Source organism: Mus caroli, unplaced genomic scaffold, assembly GCF_978045245.1.
Source record: "Mus caroli unplaced genomic scaffold, Mus_caroli_1 scaffold_1, whole genome shotgun sequence".
Lineage (NCBI taxonomy): Eukaryota > Metazoa > Chordata > Mammalia > Rodentia > Muridae > Mus > Mus caroli.
Genome location: NW_028227256.1, coordinates 189,225,429 through 189,236,129, shown reverse-complemented (window position 1 = coordinate 189,236,129; position 10,701 = coordinate 189,225,429). Strand labels below are relative to the sequence as shown.

At 45.1% G+C, this 10,701-nt stretch overlaps 1 pseudogene; it reads right to left on the bottom strand.

Annotated features, from left to right (window-relative positions):
• Window positions 1-497: 497 nt before the first annotated feature.
• LOC110296638 (polyadenylate-binding protein 2 pseudogene) lies at window positions 498-1,634 on the bottom strand (annotated as a pseudogene).
• Window positions 1,635-10,701: the final 9,067 nt, after the last annotated feature.

The window sequence follows — 10,701 nt, the reverse complement described above, 5'->3', positions numbered from 1 at the left end:
GGTGAAGAAAAAAATTAAAACAAAACAAAAACACCTGAAAAACAAAAACACCCCAGAAACCTGCCAAGAAAGACACTCAAAACAGAAAAAGAAACACAAAAACAAACAAAACAGATCTCCAGGCAAACTAGAGGGGCAGGGAGCAGGAGGAAAGAAAGACCTGGTAGGACAGGAGCAGGCAGGCAGGGACTGCAAAAGGCAGGGAGAAAACGAGGGAAGGAAACAAGCTGAGAAGTTTGGTGTCCTTCCAGAGCCCTGGGTAAAAAAGAGCTCTCCTACCACCCGAGCCCACCTACCCTTGAGCAGGCCCAGAGAGGATGGAGGGGAGCCGGGAAGCTTTTCTTTTCTCTTTTTTTCCTTTCCCTTCTTTTCTTTTCTTTTTAAATTTTTTTCCCATCAAGGCCATCTTCTGTTTTTTTCTTTTTTAAAAATTCTTTTTTTTTTCGTTTTTTCCTCTTTTTTTTTTCCCTCTCTCTCCTCCCAATACACACTTTTTTTTAGTAAGGGGAATATCATGATGCCGCTCTAGTCCAGCCCTGTAGATTCGACCCCAGGCCCTGCTGTTAAAACCACTGTAGAATCGTGATCGGGAGCTGTTGTAATTGGTAGTCCCGGCACGATATCTATCGGGCACGTGGGAAACCCCGGTCTGTTGTGCTGATGCCTGGTCTGTGGCTTCGTTTGGGAACCACCTGGTTTTGTCTTCCTTTAAACAGACTCATCTAAGGCCAGGGACACCCTCACTGACTGAGAACTCTCTATATGCAAACCCTCTGGGATGTCCACTAAATTTGTCACAGAGTATAGTAACACAGTTGACTGAACCTCAGCCACTAAAGTGGGCTCCCAGCTCTTCTGCTGTTGCACCACAGTTCACACTGCCAACATAGATAGAGCAGGCATCAGCCTCCATCTTCTCCTCAAGAGACATGATCGCTGGGCCAGCATTGCCTGGGGGTGGACTCATATTCTATTCGTCTGCTTCTCTACCTTGCTTTGTAGCTCCTTTAGCTTCTCAGCCTCTTCCTCTGTCTCCCAGACTCAAGAGTTGATCCCTTCTAGCGCCTCAGAGTCACACTGTTGCTGCGGATCCATCGGAACTAAAGTTGATCACCGAAGTCAGGCACAGATGCCTTCGTGTGGTGATGGGGTTGTTTCGAGGCAGGATCTCACTGACTGACTCCCAAATTCTTTTCTAGCTCCCTAGCGCCCAAACAGCTATGTTAAAAGGCCTCACCCTTGACGTTCCAAGACCAGTTCCAAGTCCAGTTCCCCACCCGGCCTTTAACAACCTGGCTTTATGGCCTGCTCTCCTCCCAAACCCTGCTGGCTGTACTGTTTAGTATCCTCTGAGCGCTCTGCTCAGGTGCCCATCTCAGCCGCCTGCATCCTTCTTCCTCTGACTGTCCCTTTTTTCTGCTCACCCGTCCACATCCCATAGGTCCCCCCAGTTCAGACCCACCGGGACTTCCTGTCACTTGTCCCTTGTCCACTAATCAGAATGTTACTCTTTCCCTTCCAGCCCTGACTGAATTTGTGTGTGTCCCTTATCTTCCTGAGTTATCCTGTGACCCAGTGTGCTCGTCTTTCCCAGCTCCCAGACAACGAGCGGTTTCCTCCTCACCTCTGCTCATCCTGAGGGCCAGAAGGGAACAGGGCTATTTTAGACCCTTGAATTGATATAGCACTTTCTCTCCTCAGACAATTCATGTTGAAATATGGAGTTCAGCATGGGCACAGAATAGGATCTCATCTCGCAGGAGGTTATGGCTGCACTCCACTTCCATCCAGCAGCCTTGACCCAGATCAGCTGAGAAAGACAATTACTGTAACTCAGTGTACAAGAGTAAGACAAGGACCCTGGACAAGGTCGTAGCTAATAAAGATGCTGGGAGGCTGTTCACATTTCACATCAGCCTTACCTGAAACTGCGTGACAGCAGCAGCTAAGATTTTATACCTGCTCTACACAGGCACTGTGAGACTTTGACAGTTCTAAGTGAATGGCGGTCCGGTACAGGGCGGATGACAGGCAGCATGCATTGTCAGTGTGCACACACTTGCGTATGTGTGGCTCATCACAGTGGCTCTCAGCCCTGTGAATAGTGTGTGCTACCTTACTCCTGACTTTCAGTTCCCTGGCACAGGAGGTATCAGAGGTTGTTCTTCACTTTAGGGTTCTCTCCACACAGTCCTGTTAGCCACTCAGCACCAGAGACCCTGGAGGCATGTGAGAGGCCGGGCCACAACTGTTTCTGTCATCGTTTCTTTTTCCTGAAAGAGAAGAGGCTTGTGTTTGTATAATTTTCTCCTTTGCTCTGGCCTGCTCCAGGCTGTCAGCCCGGTTGAGTCTTCTTCAGTCTTTAAATTAATATACATGTCATCACCTCTCATTAAAAATAAAGATCCTGCTCGCCAGCTCCAGGGACCTTAAAAAACTCTATTAACTCAACATGGCTAACCTTGGACTCATCTTTGCTTCCCGATTCTTCCTTCCTCTGACATCCCTTTTTTCCCCCAAAATAGAACTGGCTCAGCTTCTGCCCTTTGGGTAAAGGGTTCAATTCGCTTGATATTACTGTTCAAAACTTTAGCATCATTTGTAATTCTTCCAACTTGATAGTTCCTACCCCTATTGACTATGTGTGTGTGCACTCACTAAACCCATGATCTTATGCATACATGCTGGCCCACCCGTCTACAATTGAGCTATATCCTTAACCTTGGTTATTTGAACTCTTTCCGTGTAGCTCCAGCTGACCTTGAACCTTGCTGTTTGGGCTGATTTGCATTTCTTGAATCCAGGCCTTGCATATGCTCAGCAAGTGATCTACCACTGATCTTCAATCTCAGCCCTCACATCCCGTCTTTAACCAAAACTCTCTAGCACTTCTTTGTAGCAGCCCTCACTATCGATTCCCAAAGCCAAGTTCAGTTTAAATTGATCATTACGTAGGAATTGGGGAAAGGGTAGAGTTGGGAGATTTATTTATTTACTTTAAACACAGTTTGCCTCTTCTACCTTACAGTTTTAGCTGCCTTTGGGAGCTAGGGATGATAAGGCCCAATGGGTGCGCCTCAGCACTCTGCTCTCTGCTCTGGTCAGTCCTGCCCCTGAGCACACCGATAGGCACAGTCAGTCCTGCCCCTGAGCACACTGCTGGGCACAGTCACTACTGCACCTAATCACACCGCTCCATTCCAGTCAGTCCAGCCCTTGCTGCTCGGTCTCTCATCTCCAACCAATTCCTTCAGCTTCTATTTCCCCAATCTACTGCTCTGAAAACACTGCTTCTAGTCTGGCATTTGCCAGTTCCTCGCCCCAAATCTCAGGTTGGGCACAAGATGGGCTCTGTCATGTGTTATCTCGCCACCAAGCAGCTTCCTTGCTGCCGTGCCTTTCCGAGTCCCTGCCCAGGACAGCAAGCGGCACCTGAGCTCTGCTTACTCTGTCTCCTCTCCCAGGTCTCTGTCTCCAGTCTATTTCTCCTTCCTGCCAGACTTCACTGTGCAGCTTCTGGCTGTGTGTCTCACAGATTTGAAGTGTCCGTCTGTATGTCACCACCACATCTGCAACCACATCCACTCACTCCACACACCTGGGGGCCATCCCTTCCTCTCCTACGCACATCCAAGGCCATCAAGTCATTTCCTGTATTGTGCACACGTATTCGGATTCAGAAACACACACACACACACACACACACACACACACACACACACACCGACTCTGAGCTCCGCCTCCCACCTTGGAACAGATTCAGGTTCCCACTCTTCCTTTTGGCCTCCCGGGTCCCACTTTGCCCTCTGTAATCAGTTCTACATTGCCTACAGTGTCGAGTTTTTCTAGAATACAAATCTGGATCACGTTTCTTTCCCGCTTTTTCCTGCTTAAAGTCTTTCAGTGTCTTTTTCCTGACTTGATGGTGTGCAGGGGATGCACACAAAGCCTTTGGGTAGCTTACCCTGTCCTCACACCCCTACTGCCACCTGCAGAGTTCAGAACAGTGCCCCCTGGGGTCTGAGGCACCTCCTCTGAGGGTTCTCCCCTCCTGGGAGCTTAGAACAATTTCACTTCTTTGTTCTGGTTAACTTGTAGCTCCTTGATAATTACTTGCTTCCACCCAGAGCCTTCCCTCCCCCATCACCAGGAGCTGTGGATCCCAACACCTCCTGCCTCCTGTGTAGCCACTGCTGTCTCAACACTAGAGCCCCATTGTTAGGAGCTTTGGGTTTTGTTTTTGCCTTTTGCTTTTTCCTAGGAATTTGATGTAGATAGAGAGAGGGCCATGTATGACAGAAGAAATGATTTCTCCAAAGTCTAATGTGGTAAACATCCCGTTTAATTGGGGTTACCTCCAGGATTATGGGTACCTGATAGGTGGCTATACCACTATATGGCTTGGCACTCATCAAATAGTGTTCCCGAGGGAGACAGTATCTCTTCTAGATCTAACCTCTTCTAAAATGAATTCTCTGTTAGGACAGAGACCACAACATTTCCCTGTAAGATGAGCCTACACGAGGCCTTAAATGCATGTTTTGCTCATGTATAGTCCAGCCATCCTGGACCAAGGGAGTCCTGAGAGGTGGGCTTCAGGGCTAGAACTGAGCAGCTCCTAGCTAAGTCTGCCCTGCTGATTCACTGAGATTCTTTTAGATGCTGTGCAAACCTGTTTAGTTTCCACAGCTTGGCTTTAATTTTGACATGCATTTTCACATCTGTTGATAAATTTTGTACTTCAAACAGCTGATAGGGCAAAGCATGTTGTACGAGACTAAAGGATAATTTTGAATGAATGAAAACGCTGGACATTGTTATCTCAGTTTCCATCTAAGTAGTTACACGCACACTGACACACACATACATGACACACAGAGACACACAGACACACAGACAGACACACACACACACGCACACACACACTGAATTCTAAGCAAGAACAAGGGTCTCCAGTTCATCTTTGTCATCTTTTGTCAAAACTATTATTTAGCTTGAATAGAGCCTTCAGTTTCAACACTGAAGTTTAGAAGAGACAGACAGACAACCTCAGGATACCATTCTTTAAAAAAAATAAAAATATGGAAGCAGGTAAGGCATGCCTGTGATCCTTAAGGACACTGTGGGCTAATGAGTAAGTTTCAGAAGCGCCTAGGCTGCGCAGTCTCAAAAGAATGTTCCTGAACGTGACAGATAACCAAGGAAAGCAGAGGAGTGCCAGAGGCGAGACAGACCCCGAGACAAGCTCCCTTAGGACAGGTTGAGTAGCCCAGGCTGGCCTCAGATTTCCAACTTTCCTGCCATAGCCTCCTGCCACTTGGGCTCAGACGCTTTGTTGCTGGTGGTAAGGGTTTGTTTGCCTTTTGTCTTTTTTGAGAGAGGCTCTCACTGCATGGCTGGACTGGACCTCACTACATAGACCAGGCTGTCCTGGGACTCAACGGGATCCCCCTGCTTCTGATTCACACAGTTCTGAAAAACTGATAGTTTTTGTTATGGCAGTCAAGGAAGAGGCTCTGACCATGCCTGAGTGCTTCCAACTCAACAATTCCTGAAAACCCTCACACGACGGACGATGATTCTTCCATCGATGCAGACAACCAACACCACACTGAAGATCAAAGTCAGCTTGTTGGCTTTTCACACTGATCTCTTCCCCCTGCAAGTCTGAGCCTAAGCAGCAAGCCAAGGAGTGACTGCTGACATTCAGCAGCTGAGTATTTTAGAGCAGTGACAGCCTCAAAGCTACCAGATGCTTCCTCCAGGTACGTGAAGAAAGGCCACGCACAGACTTACATAAGAGCTGCAGATTAGCACCATGCAGGCTTTTACAACACTGCTTTTCATAGAGGACAGGCTTGTGTCATAGCCCGCTCCCCTTCTTCCTCCAGGTCAAATGCTAACACAAGATGTGGGATCAGGTATTTTCCTGTGGCTTTGGAGTCTTCATGTCTCGTCGTAGTGTAAAAGATGCAAATCTTTATAGCGATGAAGAAATGTCGGAAGCTAGTTTCTAAAACAGCAAGTTTTTCTTTTCTTTTTTTTTTTTTTTTTGATGGTTGTCTGCAAAGTTTGTTTTCTTCCAGGGAGAAGGAACAAACTTAAACACAAAAACCCCTGTCTCACTTATTTCAAGCATGGTTTCTGTTAAGTTTTCTCTGACTCTTTCTTCCCAAACCAAGTAAGGTATTTTCCCACAATACCATAAAGAGCCTCTGTGGTAAGTTTTTGTTCATTTCCTTTGTTGTTGTGACTGTGCTTATTTTCCTTTGGTATTTTTTTTTTTTAATTTACTTTTTCTCTCTGTTTTTCTTTTATTAAGACAGGGTCTTCTGTTGCACAGGCTACCCCAGACTTGTTACATACTGAAGCCTGGCCTTGGACTCCTGGTCCTTCTACTTTACTTCCCAAGTGCTGAGCCTGCAGTGTGAGCCAACATGACAGGGGTTTTTGTGTTTAAGTTTGTCCCTTCTCCCTGGAATAACTATAAGATCCATACTTTGTCTCCTCAGTTCTAGCGACTGGCGTATTGCCCAACATAAAAACACCCAGAGAAAGAATGCCTGTAGGACTTTATTACTACAGCATGGGGAGTTGGCCAAGCTCTGGCTTTTTAGTTGCACTCTGCAGGGACAATGGTTTATGACACTAACTTTATGATTCTGTCTGATTCCTTGTCTGCCTAGGTCAAAGATGGGGTAGAGCAGGTGCAAGCAGACATGATTTTGGCCTACCCTGAGGGAGAACAAGGCTTCCTTGCTATGAAGAGAAGAGTCCAGCAGTCACCAGGAAGTAGAACCCTGCAGGATCTCCCTACACATTTACACCTCTGCTCCCTGTTGATGTGTTAGGGTCGCGGGTCTTGTCTCAACAGTACACCAGGCCAAGACAGTTCCAAGTGAAAGAGGTTTTCTTGGGAGGAGAGAGAGAAGGTGGCGGCAGAAAGAGAAGAGGGGAAGAGAGAAAGGGAGGGCGATTTCCTTATTAGTATGGAAAAAGGATATAACGCAGGTAAAGGTGGGAGGTGAGCCAAGGGGATATGGTGCCTGTTGCCTTGGCAACTGGTCTGCAGTTCTCAGGTCTCGCTGTTGCCTATGTGATTTCATAGGTTTGGGGTGTCCTGATGCCAACACCTGTACTTCCCACTCACACTGAATAGATCTCCATTCTAACCATTCCGATTGACCCTGGCCTTGTGGAAAGTTCTGGTTGGCCAATAGCCCACAACAGAGTTGAAATGATGAGCTTAAAGAAAAGTTTATCATTAAAGAGAGAGAAATGGAACCAACAGAAAACTGACTTTCGCCTTGCCTTGGTACCAACTCCCTCTGAAGTCACAGGGAGTCTACTCATCTTAATACACGCTCACATAAACCACATGGAATTTTAGTCCTTGAAAACTTACAAAATGGCTGGGCACTTATCTTTAATTCTGACACTCAAGGAGACAGAGGTAGGGGGATTATAAATTTAAAGCCAGCTTAGGTAATTTTGTAAAATCCAGCCTCAAATAACCAAACAATTGTCAAGTTTGGTTTAGGAAAACCAAATTTCTGTAACTTTTTAACAACTATTTAACTGGCAACTTATTAGTCAAAAGATCTTCTTTCAGATAGCAGTGGAAATCTTTGATAAGACAGTCAGTCTTGTTTTGTCGAGACAGAGTCACACTATGTAGTCCTGGGTGGACTGGAACTATGTAGGCCAGACTAGCCTGGAGCTTTTCAACATTCTTCCTGCTTTTGCCTCCCAGGTGCTGTTTCCAGGTGTTTGCTACCGTATCCAGCTGTGGATGGTTCATAGTGACCAAATTTCTGTCTAGGATCCAGACACATCATTCAAGAGAAGAGGGTGGAAAAGGGATTTTTGACAAACACCCACATGTGAAAGTGCTGTCTATAGGTTAATTTCTTCAAGTGTTGCCCTTCAGGGGTCACATTTAAAACCATGTCAACCCTTCCAAGAAGGCTGTGCAGTCTTTTCTTCCTCCCAGTGTATGTGCGAGTGTGGGAAACAGGACTGACAAAATGGGTGCTAAGGCAGGAGCATGCCAATGATGGCATGTAAAGTTGGGTCACTTCTGATAGGGTTCCCATGCTCCAGGGGTGGTCTCACAGAAGGGCAACAATAACTGGACTTAGTGGGTTATAGACAAATATCAACTCTGGTCTTTTGATTTATTTTGAGACAATGTTGCATTGTTTATCTTTCCCCAAAACAGTAACTTGAACTTGGAAGCATCTTCATTTTTTTCTTTTCTTTCAGGTTTTTGGTTTACCTTTTCTTTCAAACTTTAAAAACTTCTTCCCCAGGTGACCACTGCACCCAAACACTGTGCTCATTCTAGTGAAATTGCTAGTATTCTGTCCCTCCTCTCACATCTATTGTCTTTACTATAAATACCACTTCCTTGCCTTGTAGACATTTACTATCACTTGTGGGTGGTGCTGTGTTGAACCCAGGGCCTTGTGTATACTAACAAGTGCTCTACCTCTGAGCTTTATGTCCAGACCTCTATACTAGAGGTGATTGGAGAACTGTGATTCCCGACTTCTCTGCATAACAATAGAGAGCTTATTAAGCATAGGTGTCCAACCTTTTCCACATATTTTCTGATATTCTGCATCAGACTAGAGGTCCAGGATTCTGTGTTTCAAATAATAGCCTCGAATATTTTTTTTTTTTTTTTGAAATAAGGAATTCGGTAACCACACTTTCAGAAGCTATTGAGAGCTGAAAATTATATTGTTCAATCCTGCCTATCTATTTCAGTAGATGCTAAGAGCAGTTAAGTAACCCAGTTCCTGCTTTCTTGGTGCTTCCAAATCTTCAGAGAAGGAGCACACTGCCATCTGGGGTGGCAGGTCCTGTGAAGGATATGAATAATACATACAATCGGAACACCAAGGGAGGCATCCATTCAGGGCAGATAAGTGTGAATAGCTCCACAGAGGGTAGATGTGTATCTGGGCTCAGAAGAAAAGACAGGGTTCAACAAACAGGGATGAGATGGATCATTTCAAGATGTTGGGACAACTGTAAGTATCAAGAAGGAATGACCATTTTGTGGAATACTGTACCTTAACTGGAAGAAGAAGGGGGAGGAAGAAGAGAAGAAAGTATTCGTAGTGGGGTTTGTGCCTGGCAAGTCAGGAGTCAGACTGAATTTGAACTCTATTCTGTAGGTACCAGGCCATAAGACAACGAACTACATGCAACTAAGGAAAAGCTGAGAACTGGAGAGACAGTCTTTCCCAGGGAAGAGCACACTAATTGGTTATCTAATCCCAAATGGCCACCCCTGAAACATACACATACAGGTAACATGATAAGGATAGAGGTTTTATTTATATACTTAGCAATATATCTATCTTTCTATACATACATACATACATACATACATAAACAATTAAAGAAAAAGAGACTATGAATTTGAAAGATGCAAGAATGATGGTTTGGAGGGAAGGGAGAAATGATCTAATTATATTATAATCTGGAAATATATGTAAAAGTGGCCTTTTGAAAGGCCAGCTGGCAGTGATCTTGAAACCCTTGAATTATGATGGGTGGCTCATTTGCAAATTGTTAAAATAAAACGCTTTGAACATTATGAGCTAGTCAACTTAATCTGATTGGATGAGAAAGGTCTTTTAGTTGCTGATGCAATCTGAGCCTCTTTGACTGGGAAGGCTGTATACAACTTTTTATTTTTTATATTTAATTTTATATTAGAAATTTCATACAAGTATTTTCTGTACATCAAACATATTCCCCTTCCATTAATCCCTTTAATTCCCTTGGACAACTTCTTATGCTTAACTTTCATTTCGCAAATTCTTGATTTAATGTACCTATGTAAAATCTAGGAATCGCAAGCAAAAGGAAACAAGATATTTATGTTTTTGAAACTGGCTTATTCAGCCTAATATGATTATCTCCAGTTGGACCTATTTTCCTACATGTTATTTCGTTCTTTATGGTGGAAAAATATGTGTATACACACCATATTTCCTTATTACATTCTTCTGTTGTTATATAATTTGGTTAAGCAAATGTTTTGAGTGTAGGCTTAGAACTCTACTTTTGCATACTTCTAGATCCTCCTCAAGCATTAGGCCAGCCTACTTCACCTCCGTTTTTATGTCAAAAGGAAAAGGTGTGGGACTTGCAGAAGAGACTGCAGAGCAAAGGGGGCACTAATGGGCAGGCGGGATCACTTTCTGTTGAAGCATTATACGGATGCCCAAAGCTAATATGAGCAGTTCTTGGCTTTAAATATAAAACTTAGACGGAATCTCCTAGGAAGAGATCCCCAAAACCCCAAGTCAGCCAATCTGAACTTGACTACAGATGACTGAAGGGCCTCAGCAGAAAAGGTTAAACTTGGGCCAAGTTCGAAACGGGAAACTGCTTTTCAGAGGGCCTAGACTTGCAGAGTTCTCTGAAGTGGTAGAAACGAGCTTGCCCAAACCCCACGCGAGATCAGCGCTCAGCGAACCGCGGCGCCAAGACCTCGGGAGCTACAAATGGACTCCCCAACCACCAATTACGCGGTTTAGGACCCGAGAGGAGAAGGCCCGCCCAAGAACCTAGCCCCGCGCTCCGATTGGACAAGCTCATTTCTCTCCCGGGGCTCCTTCGCCCGTCAATCACGTCGCTCTGACATGACCTTGGCCCCGCCCCCGTTCGACTGACGCAATG